We start from the raw sequence: 16,529 nt of genomic DNA on the forward strand, positions 1-16,529 counted from the left end.
ATGAACATTGAATCCATCTCCCCTCACCCCTGTATCAATTTCTGGTTGGGATTTTGCCTCTCCACTCCACTGCTTTTCACACTCAGATGCTGCTGCATCCACAACATAGTCAATGCGTCATTCTTCTCTTGCTCCGTCTCTCCCTCACAGACAACCATGTTGGTCCCTCTTTGATGTTTAAGCTGATCTATGCTTCATGCTCCAGCATGTACACGCGCACACAAACACACACAAACACGCATCCATACAGACGTATACATACACACGCACACAAGCAAGCACACACACACACACACACATGGCCATCTCATGCTGGGTTGTCCCCCTGCGAGCCATGTTGCTGTAGTAAGGGGATAAGAAGAGGCTTTAATCACACATTACCTCCGAGGCCCACCCATATCCATCCTTCTATCCAGTCAGTCAGTCAATGTGTCTTTCCGTTTATCTTATCTGAGTCTTTCTATCTCTCTGTCCATTTGACCGTATGTGTGTTTGTCTGCCACAATCTACAGTATGTAGTGCTTCTACACCTGCATTGCTTGCTGTTTGGGGTTTTAGGCTGGGTTTCTGTACAGCCCTTTGTGACATCAGCTGATGTACGATGGGCTTTATAAATCAATTTGATTGATTGATAGTCTTTTTGTTGCTGTGTGTGCCTGGTCTGTCTGTCTGTGTCCGTCTTATGTAACCCCCCCTCCCCCAACTTGAGGCCCTGTTCCAATCCTATCAAAAGCATCCTTCCTGTTTTCCTTCCTTGAAGAGATCTAACATGCTTCAATGACTGAAAGCGAGGTGTCCACTGCTTTCACCAATCCAGTCATGACTGATCCCTAGAGTACTTTCATTAAATGAGCAAGGATGGGTGGGTGGACGGACGGATGCATATTCATAGTAATTGAATGGGGCCTTAATATAAAAACAGCTCCGCAAATGGGGATGGAAGTGAGGAAGGGAGGAGTAGAAAGAGAATGATGTGATTGATTTATTTGTTTGTCTGTCCCCACTGTCACGACCGGGGAAGTAGGCAATTTCCCTGAATCAGAGCGCAAAACTTCTCTTTCTTCCCCTTTCAATCGCTCCAAATTCTCCTCCCTCCCTCCTCTCGCTCTCTCTCCTCTTTTTCTTCATTATGGAATCATTCTTTCCATAAAAAAACAACAACAAACAAACAACACATTTGTACCTCAACTGAGTAACATCAAGATGTTTGATGTACTCAGTGTACATGTAGACAATGCTAACTAGCTCACACTGCAGGACATTTAGTCCATCGCCTAAACCAAACGTAAACCATAGCCTAGCTTAGCGTAGCATCCTCAATGTCATCCTTATATGACAAAGCGTGAAGAAAACCTGCTCCTTCGTAGACTGACAAGGTGAAAGCTACGATCCCTTATTGATGTCACTTGTTAAATCCACTTCAATCAGTGTAGATGAAGGGGAGGAGACAGGTTAAAGAAGGATTTTTTTTAAGCCTTGAGACAATTGAAACATGGATTGTGTATGTGTGCCATTCAGAAGGTGAATGGGCAAGACATAAGATTGAAGTGCCTTTGAACAGGGTATTGTAGTATGTGCCAGGCACACCGGTTTGTGTCAAGAAGTGCAATGCTTCTGGGTTTTTCACGCTCAACAGTTTCCCGTGTGTATCAAGAATGGTCCACCACCCAAAGGACATCCAGCCTTCATGACACAACTGTGGCGGGGGGGGGGGGGGGGGGGATATATACAGTTGAAGTCGGAAGTTTACATACACCTTAGCCAAAAACATTTTAACTCAGTTTTTCACAATTCCTGACATTTAATGGTAAAAATTCCCTTTCTTAGGTCAGTTAGGATCACCACTTTATTTTAAGAATGTTTCATCACATTCCCAGTGGGTCAGAAGTTTACATACACTCAATTAGTATTTGGTAGCATTGCCTTTAAATTGTTTAACTTGGGTCAAACGTTTTGGGTAGCCTTCCACAAGCTTCCCATAATAAGTTGGGTGAATTTTGGCCCGTTCCTCATGACAGAGCTGGTGTAACTGATTCAGGTAACTGTAGGCCTCCTTGCTCGCACATGCTTTTTCAGTTCTGCCCACACATTTTCTATCGGATTGAGGTCAGGGCTTTGTGATGGCTAATACCTTGACTTTGTTGTCCTTAAGCCATTTTGCCACAACTTTGGAAGTATGCTTGGGGTCATTGTGCTTTTGGAAGACCCATTTGCGACCAGGCTTTAACTTCCTGACTGATGTCTTAAGATGTTGCTTCAATATATCCACATAATTTTAATTCCTCACGATGCCATCTATTTTGTGAAGTGCACCAGTCCCTCCTGCAGCAAAGCACCCACACTACATGATGCTGCCAACCCCATGCTTCATGGTTGGGATGGTGTTCTTCGGCTTGCAAGCCTCCCCCTTTTTCCTCCAAACATAACAATGGTCATTATGGCCAAACAGTTATATTTTTGTTTCATCAGACCAGAGGACATTTCTCCAGAAAGTACAATCAATGTCCCCATGTGCAGTTGCAAACCATAGTCTGGCTTTTTTATGGCGGTTTTGGAGTTCTTATGGCGGTTTTGGCGGTTTTTAATGTTGCAAAAATTACATTAACTCATTTTTGACCAAATGAGCAGTTACTGCCTTTTTGCTTGGTGGGGCAGTATGGTGATATCACAGGGGGATTGATACACGGACTGACCAAGTTCTCTGAGAGGACAGGGGACCCTGAACGTGTGTCCTCTGGTGACACTACTGTCACTACTGTCACACTGCCAGCCCATTTGAAATAGCCCAAACAAGAAACACAGAACGTGACCTCCGACCCGCCTGTCAAAACAGGAAGTTCCTGTGGAAGGTCAAGGTTATGTGACCAGGTCAGAATGGCCACCATGACCCCTGGATGCTGTGGATTGGCTAAGCATTTGTGACCGGCTCAATTCGATCTTGTGCAGCTAAATTTGAAATTGTGTTTTTTAATTGGATAAAAGTAGAGACTCAGAGCTATAAAATAGTATATGCTACACTGCAGTTGAGGAACAATGGGAAAGTAATTTTGCTTTGAAAGTTGATAAACTTGTAACCTCACTTTTAAGAAAATGGCCATTGAATGTTTTGGTACACCTACTGGAGAGCTCTTCTTTGTCTACACCCACTCAGCATCATTCACACCCTCTTAAGCTTTAGCCCCACCCATCTCTTTAAGGATTCACATGTGAGGCCATGTACTAAACAACCAAAGATTTCAAGACTGATGGCTGGTTTATATTACGGGTGTGTTCGTAATCTCGAGTGCTAGAGTGAATCTGGGCGTTCGGAAATTCAGAGCGCTGTCAGATTGTCCATTCGTAGATTCAGAGCATCTCGCTCGCGGAGCGTTCAGACCACAAACTGGACGCTCTGGCCGATGAGTAATGTTGATCCGAGCGTTCTGACCACACAATGGCAGTCAAGCACCCAAGCTAACTGGCTAACATTGGCTAGCTTGCTAGCTACTTCCAGACACAAATGTGAGAACAGCTCACTCTGACAATGTTACTCGCCCTAGCAGAGCTGGTTAGGCTGTTTTTATGTTATCCAGAGCGTTGGTGACTGCAACTGTGCTGCTGGCAACAATGTAATTACACTTTTTTCCCCAACGTTTACTGACACCAGCCACATTCAACGGGTGTTGAGCGTTCGTACATGTGCAAGTTATTCTCCACTCTGGCACACTCAGACGAGAATGCTCTGAAATCGGAGTAGATAACCCGAGCAAATTTACCAGCTACGTCAATCGACAGTTGTCGCAGTGATATCATGAACATGCCTCTCCGCCTCTGTCGCGGATGCCATCGTTGCCCTTAGTTTGAAGATGTAATCCAGGGACAGGTGTTTCATACAACAGCCTTCTGTGTGTTCTCTTTTCGACTCCGTCTGCATATTAGCAATCAAACGCCAGGATTTTCTCCATCTCCTTAGCTCTCCTTAGCTCCATCTCTAATTCCACTGATTTCAAGACTCGGTCCTCCAGAAAGTGGAGAGCAACACTTATGCAGTTCTACTACGTGATATCTTTCTAAAAAATCTGTGTTACAAACGATTAACTACAGATACTGACCAGTTCATGTTATTGACAGACCAAGCCAGTTGATGGACAGAGAAACTGCTCTAGTGTGAGTGCTTAGTGTTGATTATTTGGATTGTTGGACTAGGTGTAATGGAATGGTCTTAATTTAATAATGCGCGCAAGACGGGGTGTTATAGCGTAGAGTGATGCTGCTTTATAATACAAGGGATGTTTTAGCCTTCTGCCTGGGTCTTTCGTGTGTGTGTGTGTGTGTGTGTGTGTGTGTGTGTGTGTGTGTGTGTGTGGGTGTGGGTGTGGGTGTGGGTGTGGGTGTGGGGGTGGGTGGGTGGGTGGGTGGGTGTGTGTGCGTGCGTCTGTGCGTGCGTCTGTGCGTGCGTCTGTGCGTGCGTGCATGTGTGTGTTTGCATGTGTCTCGCATCTCTGTATGTCGGTTTGTATTAGGGTTTCTTATCTGCCCTGGATCTAGAGATAGCAGACCCAGCTGTAGCCTAGAACACACAGCTCTACTGCTCTGCTCTGTGTGCACGGCACTCTGGGATAGCTGCCCAAGTCCGTTGTTATTCCTGCTATATAAATACCCACTGTGCAACACACACACACACACAATCAAGCTAAAAGTAAAGTAGTCCAAGACAACCTCATAACGTTTCTCCAAATTGCCAAATTGTTTACTGCAACATACATCAGGGTAGCCTCGTTTTCTAAAGGGAAGCTCTGTTGAAACAGGGTTAAAGAAATGAGTTCCATTCTGACCGTTATGACTTTACCCTCCTGAATCTGAGTGGACTGGTTCGTTCTGGTGGAAGTGTCCTGATGATAGGGTGATCCATCCTGTTGCTCTCACCTCTCCTATCCATCTCTGATCTACAAGGGGAAGTCAACAAGGGCATATGGGAAGGAAGGGTGCATGTCTTCAGAGTGGAACCTAGCCCTGGCATCTGTATGTTGTCACCGATGAAAGGTAAACAAGCGTGAAATTGAATGGCTAAATCGGCACTGGGCTAGCAATCCATTTAAAGCTAAAAGTTTAGCTAGAGCCTCTGTTGTGGCTAAAATCCTGCAATATCTCTGAAATTAAGAATAGGAGCTATAGACAGTGTTAGTTAAATACCATTTCTTTATACCTATGCAAAACATGCTTATGTATATGCCATACCATGAGGCAAATGACTATCCACCACCAATGTACTAATATTATACTACTTTTAAATTATCATTATTTCCATTGCTGTACATGTCTCTACCTTCCGTTAACAGACCCAAATGAAATCCGAGGAATTCCATTTCGCAAGGCCACGCTAACTACTGAAATTAGACCATAACTCAGTATCCGTGTTCGCCTCTTAACTTTTAAAATAACAACTTTTGAAGGGCACGGAACATTCTCCAGTCCGTCCCCGCCTTTGCTGGTGAATCTGTGTGTGTGTGTGTGTGTGTGTGTGTGTGTGTGTGTGTGTGTGTGTGTGTGTGTGTGTGTGTGTGTGTGTGTGTGTGTGTCATGGTCTTCAGAGATTGGCTGAAATGACTGGGCCACCAAGACTGGTAAATTTATAGATGTGAAAATAGGCCAGAGCCCAGAACTGACGGCATACAGCCTAATGTAATTAGGAGCTACTGGTGCTTCACACACACACACACACACACACACATTTTATGAAATACACAATCTCAGGAACACATGCACACAATCTTGTACAGCAAACTTTGTGGGGGAACACAATTCAGTCCCATTCAAAATCTAATTTTCCCTAACCCCTAACCCTTAACCTAACCTGTACTCTAACATGTACTCTTAACCTTACCCTAACCCTAAACTTAACCCAAAAACCTAACCTTAACCCTAAACCTAACCCTAGCTCCTTACCCTAACCCTTAACGTAATTCTAACCCTAACACTAATTCTAACCTTAACCTTAAACCCCCTAGCAATAGCATTTGACCTTCACATTTTTGTTTGTTTGCTATTCTTGTGGGGACTTCTGGTCTGTGTGTGTGTCTCGCTCACCATATCTCTCCATCTCTTTCCTCCATATCTTCCTCCCTCTCTTCCTTTCTCGCTCACCTTATCTCTCCATCTCTTCCTCCATTTCTTCCTCCCTCTCTTCCTCTTCCCTCTCACCGTATCTCTCCATCTCTTCCTCCATATTTTCCTCCCTCTCTTCCTTTCTCGCTCACTGTATCTCTTCCTCCATCTCTTCCTCCATCTCTTCCTCCATCTCTTCCTCCATTTCTTCCTCCCTCTCTTCCTCTTCCCTCTCCATCTCTTCCTCCATATTTTCCTCCCTCTCTTCCTTTCCCTCTCACCATATCCTTCCATCTCATCCTCCCTATCTTTCTCCCTCTCCTCCTCTTCCCTCTCACCGTATCTCTCCATCTCTTCCTCCATTTCTTCCTCCCTCTCTTCCTTTCCCTCTCACCGTATCTCTCCATCTCTTCCTCCATATCTTCCTCCCTCTCTTCCTTTCTTGCTCGCTGCATCTCTCCATCTCTTCCTCTATATCTCTCTCTCTCCCTTTCTTTCTCAACCCCTCTTTCATTTTAGATCACATTTTTCGCATTTAGCATTTCCCTTCAGATTGTTTTCATTCAACACAGCACCTCTTGTTTACTCCTCTCTCCCTCCTCCCTCCCCTCTCTCTCCCTCCTTCTCTTATCCCTCCCTCCCTCCCTCCCTCCCTCCCTTCCTTCCTTCCTTCCTTCCTCCCTCCCTCCCTCCCTTCTCTCTCTCTCCCTCCTCCTTCTCCTCTCTCTCTTTCCCTCCTCCCTCCCCTCTTTGTCACTCCTCCTTCCCTCTCTCTCTCTCCCTCCTCGAACCCTCTCTCTCCCTCCACCTTCTCCTCTCTCTCTCCCTTCCCTTCTCTCTCCCTCCTCCTTCGCTCTCTCCCTCCCTCCTCCCTCCCTTCTCGCTCACTCCCTCCTCCCTCCCCCACTCTCCCTCCTCCTTCTCCTCTCTCTCCCTCCTTCTCCTCTCTCTCTTTCCCTCCTCCCTCCCATCTTTGACCCTCCTACTTCCCTCTCTCTCTCCTTCCCTTCTCCCTCCCTTCTCTCTCTCTCTCCCTCCTCCCTCCCCTCTCTCTTCCTCCTCCTTCTCCTCTCTCTTCCCCTGCCTTTTCTCTCTCTCTCTCCCTCCTCCCTCTCCTCTCTCTCCCTCCTCCATTCTCTCTCTCCTTCCCTCCTCTCTATCCCTCCTCATTCTCCTCTCTCTCACACCCCTGTCCTCTAAGCCAGTGGAGCAGATGGGGCTCAGGGCTCCATGACTGAGATATGTTCTGACAAAGTACACATCTTCCACACAGCGCTTCTCAGATGTGGCTATACCTTCCCCGCTGTGAGGTAACCCGCCCTCTGGCTCCCATGCAGTCTGGATCTGGCAACCTGGAGGTTCCAAGTTTGCTATTGGTTTTAGATGGCCAGCTTGGCTCAGGGTTTGAGTTTGGGATTTACCTGTTTGAGGACATACACTGAGTGTACAAAAGATGAAGAATACCTTCCTAATATTGAGTTGCACCCCCTTTTGCCCTCAGAACAGCCTCAATTCATTGGCGAATTTATTCTGCAAGGTGTTGAAAGCGTTCCACAGGGATTCTGGCCCATGTTGACTTCAATGCTTCCCACAGTTGTGTCAAGTTGGCTGGATGTCCTTTGAATGGTGGACCATTCTTGATACACACAGGAAACGGTTGAGCGTGAAAAGTCCAGCAGCGTTGCAGTTCTTGACACATTCAAACCGGTGCACCTGGCACATGCTACCAGGCCCCGTTCAAAGGCACTTACATTTTGTTTCTTGCCCATTCACCCTTTGAATGGCACACATACACAATCCATGTCTCAATTGTCTCCAGGCTTAAAAATACTTATTTAACCTGTCTCGTCCCCCTCATCTACACTGATTGAATTGGATTTAACAAGTGACATCAATAAGGAATCATAGCTTTCACCTAGATTCACCTGCTCAGTCTATGTCATGGAAAGAGCAGGTGTTCCGAATGTTTTGTACAGTCAGTGTAGATTTGACCCTGTAAAACAACACATTTCACTGCACCTATCGGTGTATGTGACAATATAAATATACGGTGTGTGTGTTTCCTTGTAGCTAAGTGGACACAATGTTGGAAGACTAGACTACACAACTGAATTACGGATTATTCAGGTGTACACAGAATTTTCAGATGTCTCAATGTGTCAAATGTTATTTGTACAGCGCTTGTATGTTTAGCCTTTTGAGTGGGGACCTTATTGATATTAGTTGGTATGTCACGTTCCTGACCTGTTTTCTTTTGTCTTGTATTTATTTAGTTGGTCAGAGCGTGAGTTGGGTGGGTTTGTCTATGTGTGATTTTCTATGTTGGGATGTTTGTGTTCGGCCGGGTATGATTCTCAATCAGAGGCAGCTGTAAATCGTTGTCCCTGATTGAGAATCATACTTAGGCAGCCTGGGTTTCACGTGTGTGTTGTGGGTGTTTGTATTTCGTGTCAGTGTTCGTGCCACACGGGACTGTTTGACGGTAGTTTCATTTTGTTATTTGTATCGTATATGGTTTTCGTGTTATTGAATTACCATGGAAACCAACCACTCTGCGTATTGGTCCGATCCGTCTCGCCTCTCCTCGTCCGAGGAGGAGGAATAAGACGACTACCGTTACATGGTATGAAAGCATGTGGCTGCCAATATTCATGTTCAAATGCTAAGTGGGTAATGACAAATTAATAACACAGGTTTTTGACAGATGAATGCTACCATCATTTGAGATGTGGGTATTATGTCTCCTGTGGGTAGTCATTGCTCCTGATAGGTCAATTTGTGGGAGCCACCTGAGACTAAATGAGACACCAATGCCAACCGGATCCTTGAACAAAATGAATATTTCCCCACAAGGCTTATTAGATCCAACAGCTTTCATCTGAAAGACTCTTCGAGGCTTTTAACCTTGGAGTTTATCACCTCTTAAAACAAAGCAGTAAAACAACAATGTCCAGATGGGCATTGTGAACAAAGCAGTCCCACTACAGAGCAGATAAAACAATAATGACGCATTTTACGCCGGTGTTATTGTATTAAAAAACGACGTTGCCAGGCAACCGTTCTAAACGAGAATTTGTTCTTAATTGACCTGTCTGGATAACGGTTCAATAAAAAATCAAATGAATTGTATTGTATTCCCCATATTAAAACTGTGGATTATGATTGGCCACCGGGAAGAAGTTGCCGTACAGTACAGATCTAGGATCAGCTTACCTGCGCCAAATCCTAACCTTATCCAATAGGAAGAAAAGACACACAAATGCAAAACCTGACCTTTCTAATGGCAAATTCATCTTACTTATGAATGCATGGAGTCAGTGTGTTTTTGTATTGGATAATGGCACCCCCTAACGGTTAGAAGGGCACATTATTTATATGGTTGTGGATTGAAATGTGGTCAGGTCAGGGATTGGACACCATGCCAAACTCGCCCTTTCCATTGGACTATGAGCAGATGGCAGCTCCCCTGTGCACGAGGCAGGGAGAATCTCTTCCAATAAGCCGGTAGCAGGGCATGTCTTTGAAGCAGCTACCGGTAACTGCATAGTGATGTTTCCTGCTCTACCCCCTTTTATCTCGTCTGTCCTCCTCTTGAATCGCCTCTTCTTTCTCTCTCTTGTTAAAGAGATGTTATGGCTATAATGGTAGTGGGGCGATATCTATACCATGATGCTGTGAACCAGGGTACTATACGTTTGCAGAAATAGAGTGGTCTAATCGGGTGTTATTTCCAACCACAAGTCTCTTCCTAATGAAAAGTACCTTGACATTTCACATTGACCCCGCTGCTTCCTGAATCATTACAGTGCGAAGCAGCTCGACCCAACTCAATACTTCCACTGAAATAGAGAAATAGCCGAATGAATTGTCTCCTACATCCGCCTCTGCTTTAATCTTTTCAACCACACGGACTCATTCAATAATATCATGTGATTTATTACAGTAATAGGAAAATACAAAAAAAGAAAAGGAGAGGGCTTAGAAAGTGTTGTCTCAGCCCCGAGCCGTTCTCAAGAGGGAAGAGTACATCCTCATCCTCACACAGCGTGCGTTAATCAATCAATCACAATTGATTCGTGTCGTGCTTTTAAACAAATAAATGTTTCACCTGGACTCGTTCGGCCCAGCCTCTTCTGTCTTTCTGGGTTGTTCAGATATATCATCATCACCATCTAGGCCAATGCAAGGCAGAGCAATAAGCACGCCAAGTCCCTTAAAAATACCTAACCCAAGTCTATTCCAAAAAGAGGGCTTCTCGGAGTAGACTAACTAGGCCAATGACGCAGTATGTGAAGTTATATTGGAAGTGACCTAAATATAATTAAAAGGAGTCTTTCTCATCCCGTACTGCATATTGACTCCATTAAATCTTCAGAAATGTTTGTGTGTCTTCACTGGCAGTCTGCACATTGACACTATTTGGGCCTAATCAGTAGTGTAGAGGCTCCTGGAGAAGTGGGTATATTCTAATTTTGCTACAAAAAAAAATCCCAAACGGGACCCTGTGTAAAAAATGATATGACAAACAGTGACATACACTCTGAACTAACTAAAATTATTCATCTCATATTGGTTTTTCACAGTCAGGCCAATCCAAGCGTTACTGTGGCAGTATGCTAATAGTAGGTCTTCTATTTAAATGAGGCTGTCAACTGAGTCAGAAATTCCAAGGTTTCAGATTTGATTTATTTCTTTCAGGTGTTTGTTCTCAAAGTCACACTTTTTTAATAGAAAAACAGACACATTGGATGTTATAAGTCCACAACAATGCTTAAAACACATCAAGAGACTGCTTTTGAGGTTTGTAGAAACATTGAATATATTTGAGTGTAGTTACCCTTTAATTAAACTGTGCAGGCACCTAGTACTGTTGTTTGGTTAGTGGTGTTTCTGGAGCGCACATGAGATGCCGTTTGCAAAACAAATGGCCACTGGATTGATGTAATAATCATGATATCATTCTGCCAGGTAGGCATAGACTGCTTTGTAGCTAGTTAACATTTAATTGAGATGGTGTTTGGGAAAGCTTTTCCATTGACCAGAAGACGGTTAGCCCTATCATTATCATCACTATATTGTTTCTGTTCCTTAATTGTTTGAAACCTGGGCGTTTTACTTAATATTATAAGGTCTTATATTACTTCAAAGTAGCCTTTATCCAAAATCCCACCATAGAAACATTGAAGAAATTATTTTTTATTTATATATTTGTTTTTTTACCTTTATTTTATCGGGGAGTCATACTGAGACCATGCTCATTTTTACAGATGAATTACATAAATTACAGTAAATATACACATCAAAATATGAATCAAAAATGAAAGCAGAAAGACAAACACGGTCATAAAAAAAACACATTCATCAGTAATGAGGTCCTCAATCAGCTTTCTGAATTGCCCTCGAGGCACTGAAACATCAAATTGAAGAACATTTTGAAGGTTGTTCCAGACAAAAGGGTGCAATAAAACTAAAAGCTGATTTACCTAACTCAGTAGAGACCAAAGGACACAGTTGGCCATCTCTGTGACCGGGTGTGGCAACTCGTATGTCTAAAGTTAAGTAATGATGTTCGGTACAGTGTGACTTTTATGTAAAAGGGCTTTATAAATGAAAACATAGCAATGCATCAGGCTACGTGATATCAAAGAGGGCCAACCGACTTTCTGGTAGAGAATGCAGTGATGAGTACTAAAACTGTCACCCGTAATAAAGCGCAGTGCTCCATGATAAACTGCATCTAGCGGCGTTAATGAAGTGGCTGCTGTGTTCATATAGATGATGTCGCCATAATGTAGGACCAATAGGAACGTCGACTGAATAATCTGCTTTCTACTATGTAGCGAGAGGCAGGACCTATTTCTATAGAAGAAGCCCATTTTTACTCGTAGCTTCTTAACTAACTCATCAATATGCTTTTTAATAGACAGATTTTCATCTATCCAGATGCCCAGATATGTGTAAGCATGAACACGATCAATAAGGACACCCTTCAAAGTACATACAGTGCCTTCGTATTCAGACCCCTTGACCTTTTTACGTTACAGATTTATTGTAAAATTGCTAAAAAAATAAATTAAAAAAAATCGCTCATCAACCTACACACAATACCCCATAATGACAAAGCAAAAAACAGGTTTTTAGAAATGTTTGCTCATTTATATTTAAAAAAAACTGAAATATTACATTTACATAAGTATTCAGACCCTTTACTCAGTACTTTGTTGAAGCACCGTTGGCAGCGATTACAGCATAGAGTCTTCTTGGGTACAGTGCCTTGCAAAAGTATTCACCCCCCTTGGCGAATTTTCCTATTTTGTTGCATTACAACCTGTATTTAAATTGATTTTTAATTGGATTTCATGTAATGTACATAAACAAAATAGTCCAAATTGGTGAAGTGAAAAAATATATAATAATAATAAACTGAAAAGTGGTGGGTGCATATGTATTCACCCCCTTTGCTATAAAGCCCCTAAATAAGATCTGGTGCAACCAATTACCTTCAGAAGTCACATAATTAGTTAATAATGTCCACCTGTGTGCAATCTAAGTGTCACATGATCTGTCACATGATCTCAGTATATATACACCTGTTCTGAAAGGCCACAGAGTCTGAAACATCACTAATCAAGGGGCATCACCAAGCAAGCAACACTATGAAGACCAGGGAGCACTCCAAACAGGTCAGGGAAACTTTGAACATCCCACGGAGCACCATTAAATCCATTATTTAAAAAATGTAAGAATATGGCACCACAACAAACCTTCCAAGAGAGGGCCGCCCACCAAAACTCACGGACCAGGCAAGGAGGGTATTAATCAGAGAGGCAACAAAGAGACCAAAGATAACCCTGAAGGAGCTGCAAAGCTTCACAGCGGAGATTGGAGTATTTGTCCATAGGACCACTTTAAGCCGTACACTCCACAGAGCTGGGCTTTATGGAAGAGTGGCCAGAAAAAAGCCATTGCTTAAAGAAAAATATAAGCAAACACTTTTTGGTGTTCCCTAAACAGATGAAAGAAGGTACTCTGGTCAGATGAGACTAAAATTGAGCTTTTTGGCCAGGAAAACGCTATGTCTGGCTCAAACCCAACACCTCTCATCACTCCGAGAACAACCTCTCCACAGTGAAGCATGGTGGTGGCATGTTTTTCATCAGCAGGGACTGGGAAACTGGTCAGAATTGAAGGAATGATGGATGGTGCTAAATACAGGGAAATTCTTGAGGGAAACCTGTTTCAGTCTTCCAGAGATTTGAGAATGGAACGGAGGTTCACCTTCCAGCAGGACAATGACCCTAAGCATACTGCTACAGAAATATTAAAGTGGTTTAAGGGGAAACATTTAAATGTTTTGGAATGGCCTATTCAAAGCCCAGACCTCAATCCAACAGAGAATCTGTGGTATGACTTAAAGATTGCTGTGCACCAGCGGAACCCATCCAACTTGAAGGAGCTGGAGCAGTTTTGCCTTGAAGAATGGGTAAAAACCCCAGTGGCTAGATGTGCCAAGCTTGTAGAGATATACCTCAAGAGACTTGCAGTTGTAATTGCTGCAAAAGGTGTCTCTACAAAGTATTGACTTTGGGGGAGTTAATAGTTATGCACGCTCAAGTTCCGTTTTTTTTTTCAAAATAAAAAATATTTAGCATCTTCAAAATGGTAGGCATGTTGTGTAAATCACTCAAGGACATTGAGAGACTTGTCCCGAAGCCACTCCTGCGTTGTCTTGGCTGTGTCCTTAGGGTTGTTGTCCTGTTGTAAGGTGAACCTTCGACCCAGTCTAATGTCCTGAGCGCTCTGGAGCAGGTTTTCATCAAGGATCTCTCTGTACTTCGCTCATCTTTCCCTCTATCCTGACTAGTCTCCCAGTTCCTGCCGCTGAAAAATATCACCACGGGATGAAGCTGCCACCACCATGCTTCACCGTAGGGATGGTTCCACGCTTGGCAGTCATACACTTGGCATTATAAGGGCACAAGGCGAGACCCAAATGCAGACACAGGAGGCAGATGGTTGAGCTCCAATATTTATTATAACAGAAATGGTAGGCAAAAGGCAGGTCGGGGACGGGAGAGAGTTCATAAACCAGGTCAGAGTCCAAACAGTACAAAGCGATAGGCAGGCTCGAGGTCAGAACAGGCAGAGTGGTCAGGCAGGCAGATACAGCGTCAGGACAGGCAAGGGATAAAACCAGGAGGGCTAGGGAAAAACAGAGACTGGAAAAATAGCTAGGAGAAACGTTGGTTGACTTGGTAAAACAAGACGAACTGGCAAAGAGAGATAGGAAACACAGGGATAAATACACCGGGGACTAATGGGGAAAACAGGTGACACCTGGAGGTGGGTGGAGACAATCACAGAGACAGGTGAAAGAGATCAGGGCGTGACAGGCATTCAGTTTCATCAGACCAGAGCATATTGTTCCTCATGGTCTGAGAGTCTTTAGATGCCTTTTGGCAAACTCCAAGTGGGCTGACATGCCTTTTTACTGCGGAGTGGCTTCCGTCTGGCCACTCTACCATAAAGGCCTGATTTGGTGGAGTGCTGCAGAGATGGTTGTCCTTCTCGAAGGTTCTCCCATCTCCACATAGGAACTAGACCTCTGTCAGAGTGACCATCTGATTCTTGGACACCTCCCTGACCGAGGTCCTTCACCCACAATTGCTCAGTTTGGTTGGGCGGCCAGCTCTAGGAAGAGTCTTGATGGTTCCAAACTTCTTCCATTTAAGAAATATGGAGGCCACTGTGTTCTTGGGGACCTACAATGCTGCAGACATTTTTTGGTACCCTTCCCCAGATCTGTGCCTCAACACAATCCTGTCTCAGGCCGCTACTGACATTGCCTTCGAACTTCATGGCTTGGTTTTTGCTCTGACATGCACTGTCAACTGCAGGACCTTATAAAGACAGATATGTGCCGTTCCAAATAATGTCCAATCAATTGAATTTACAACAGGTGGACTCCAATGAAGTTGTAGAAACATCTCAAGGATGATCAATGGAAACAGGATGCACCTGAGCTGAATTTCGAGTCTCATAGCGAAGGGTCTGAATACTTATGTAAATAAGGCGTTTCTGTTTTTTTTATTTACTTTTTCATTATGGGGTATTTTGTGTAGATTGCTGAGGATTTTTAAAAATCCAATTTAGAATAAGGCTGTAACGTAACAAAATTTGGAAAAAGTCAAGGGGTCTGAATACTTTCCTAAAGGGCACTGTATTCCATCATCAGAGTTAGTTTTATGTGGTCTAGAGAACAACATATATTTAGTTTTACCTGCATTCAATACTCCTTTCAGGTCAATAAAGTTTCTCTGTTACACAATGAAGGCAGACTGTAGTTGAGATGGGAGCCTGGTTGACCGTGGGTGCAATAGCATACACAACACACAAGTATCATTGACATACAAGTGCAGATTCCAATTTTTTACAGACGAGTTGATATTGTATTGTATATGCGGTCTCCTGTCTATTGGTTTTCAAATCAACTTTCTTTTGTTGTCTAAGCCAAAGCCATTATCCTAGTCATGGTAGCAACCCATGATAGAATAGTTGCATCTTTAGATCTCCCCTCTTTCTAAATTTCTATCAGATATTTCTATCTCTATCCAGGAAACTGCTCGCATGTACAGTGCAAATTCTAGAAAAGTGTTTTTCTGCAAATTGCATTTTGGAACATTTGTACTTACCGCCATGTGCTCATTGTTGCGCTTAAACTGTGAAAAATAATAGTTGATCAACATTTTAAGCTAAACATTCTGATCTGTTCTATCCGCCTTATTAATTGATATAGTGTATACCTCCACCTTCAGTCACCTCCTTGTCTGAAGGTACGAGTGGATAAACATGTTAATGTCAAGCCCAAAAGGATCATGGAATGTAGGCCTACATTGAACGCCACACATTGCTGCTACTGTAGGCGAAATTATAGAACATCTATTTCCAAGTTAAAATGTTATGGGATATATTTTCTCCATTGTTTTTGATGGTAGGCCCCTCTGGTAGGCCTACATTATGATCAAATAGCCACAGTAGTCTACTTGACCACTGTCTGAAACTGTACCTTAAAGCAGGTACATCCTCAGTGTTCACTAGTAAACGAGCGCTAGAAGTTGCACATCATTTTCACAAAGTTCAAGTTTGTGCTCAGCAGACCTGAAATTTGCTCAGTGACAACAACATTTTTTAACATTGATTGTGGGGATTAAGAAGTGAGTACATGCAATGGCCACAAATATTAAGGTAAATGGTGTATCCCTGCGTATACCCTCCACTACAGCACATGTCTTATGCTTGTCACAGAGGACAACGCTGATTAGCATTCAGGAGGCAACGCTAAGCCAAGCCAAGCAGTGTGGCAGGATGCGATATGTGACAGTCAGCTAAATGTGCTGTGAATTGATAGTGAGGAGTTGACCCTCTGGGCTATCTATCAGCGGAAA

At 43.4% G+C, this 16,529-nt stretch overlaps 1 protein-coding gene across 8 annotated transcripts in view; it reads left to right on the top strand.

Moving 5' to 3' along the window:
* LOC129841435 (disks large-associated protein 4-like) overlaps positions 1-16,529 on the top strand; it is a 243,014-nt gene that overhangs the window by 169,431 nt on the left and 57,054 nt on the right. The gene's annotated exons all lie outside the window — the stretch shown is intronic.

The sequence above is a fragment of the Salvelinus fontinalis genome, chromosome 3 (genome assembly GCF_029448725.1).
Source record: "Salvelinus fontinalis isolate EN_2023a chromosome 3, ASM2944872v1, whole genome shotgun sequence".
NCBI classification, from domain to species: Eukaryota; Metazoa; Chordata; class Actinopteri; order Salmoniformes; family Salmonidae; genus Salvelinus; species Salvelinus fontinalis.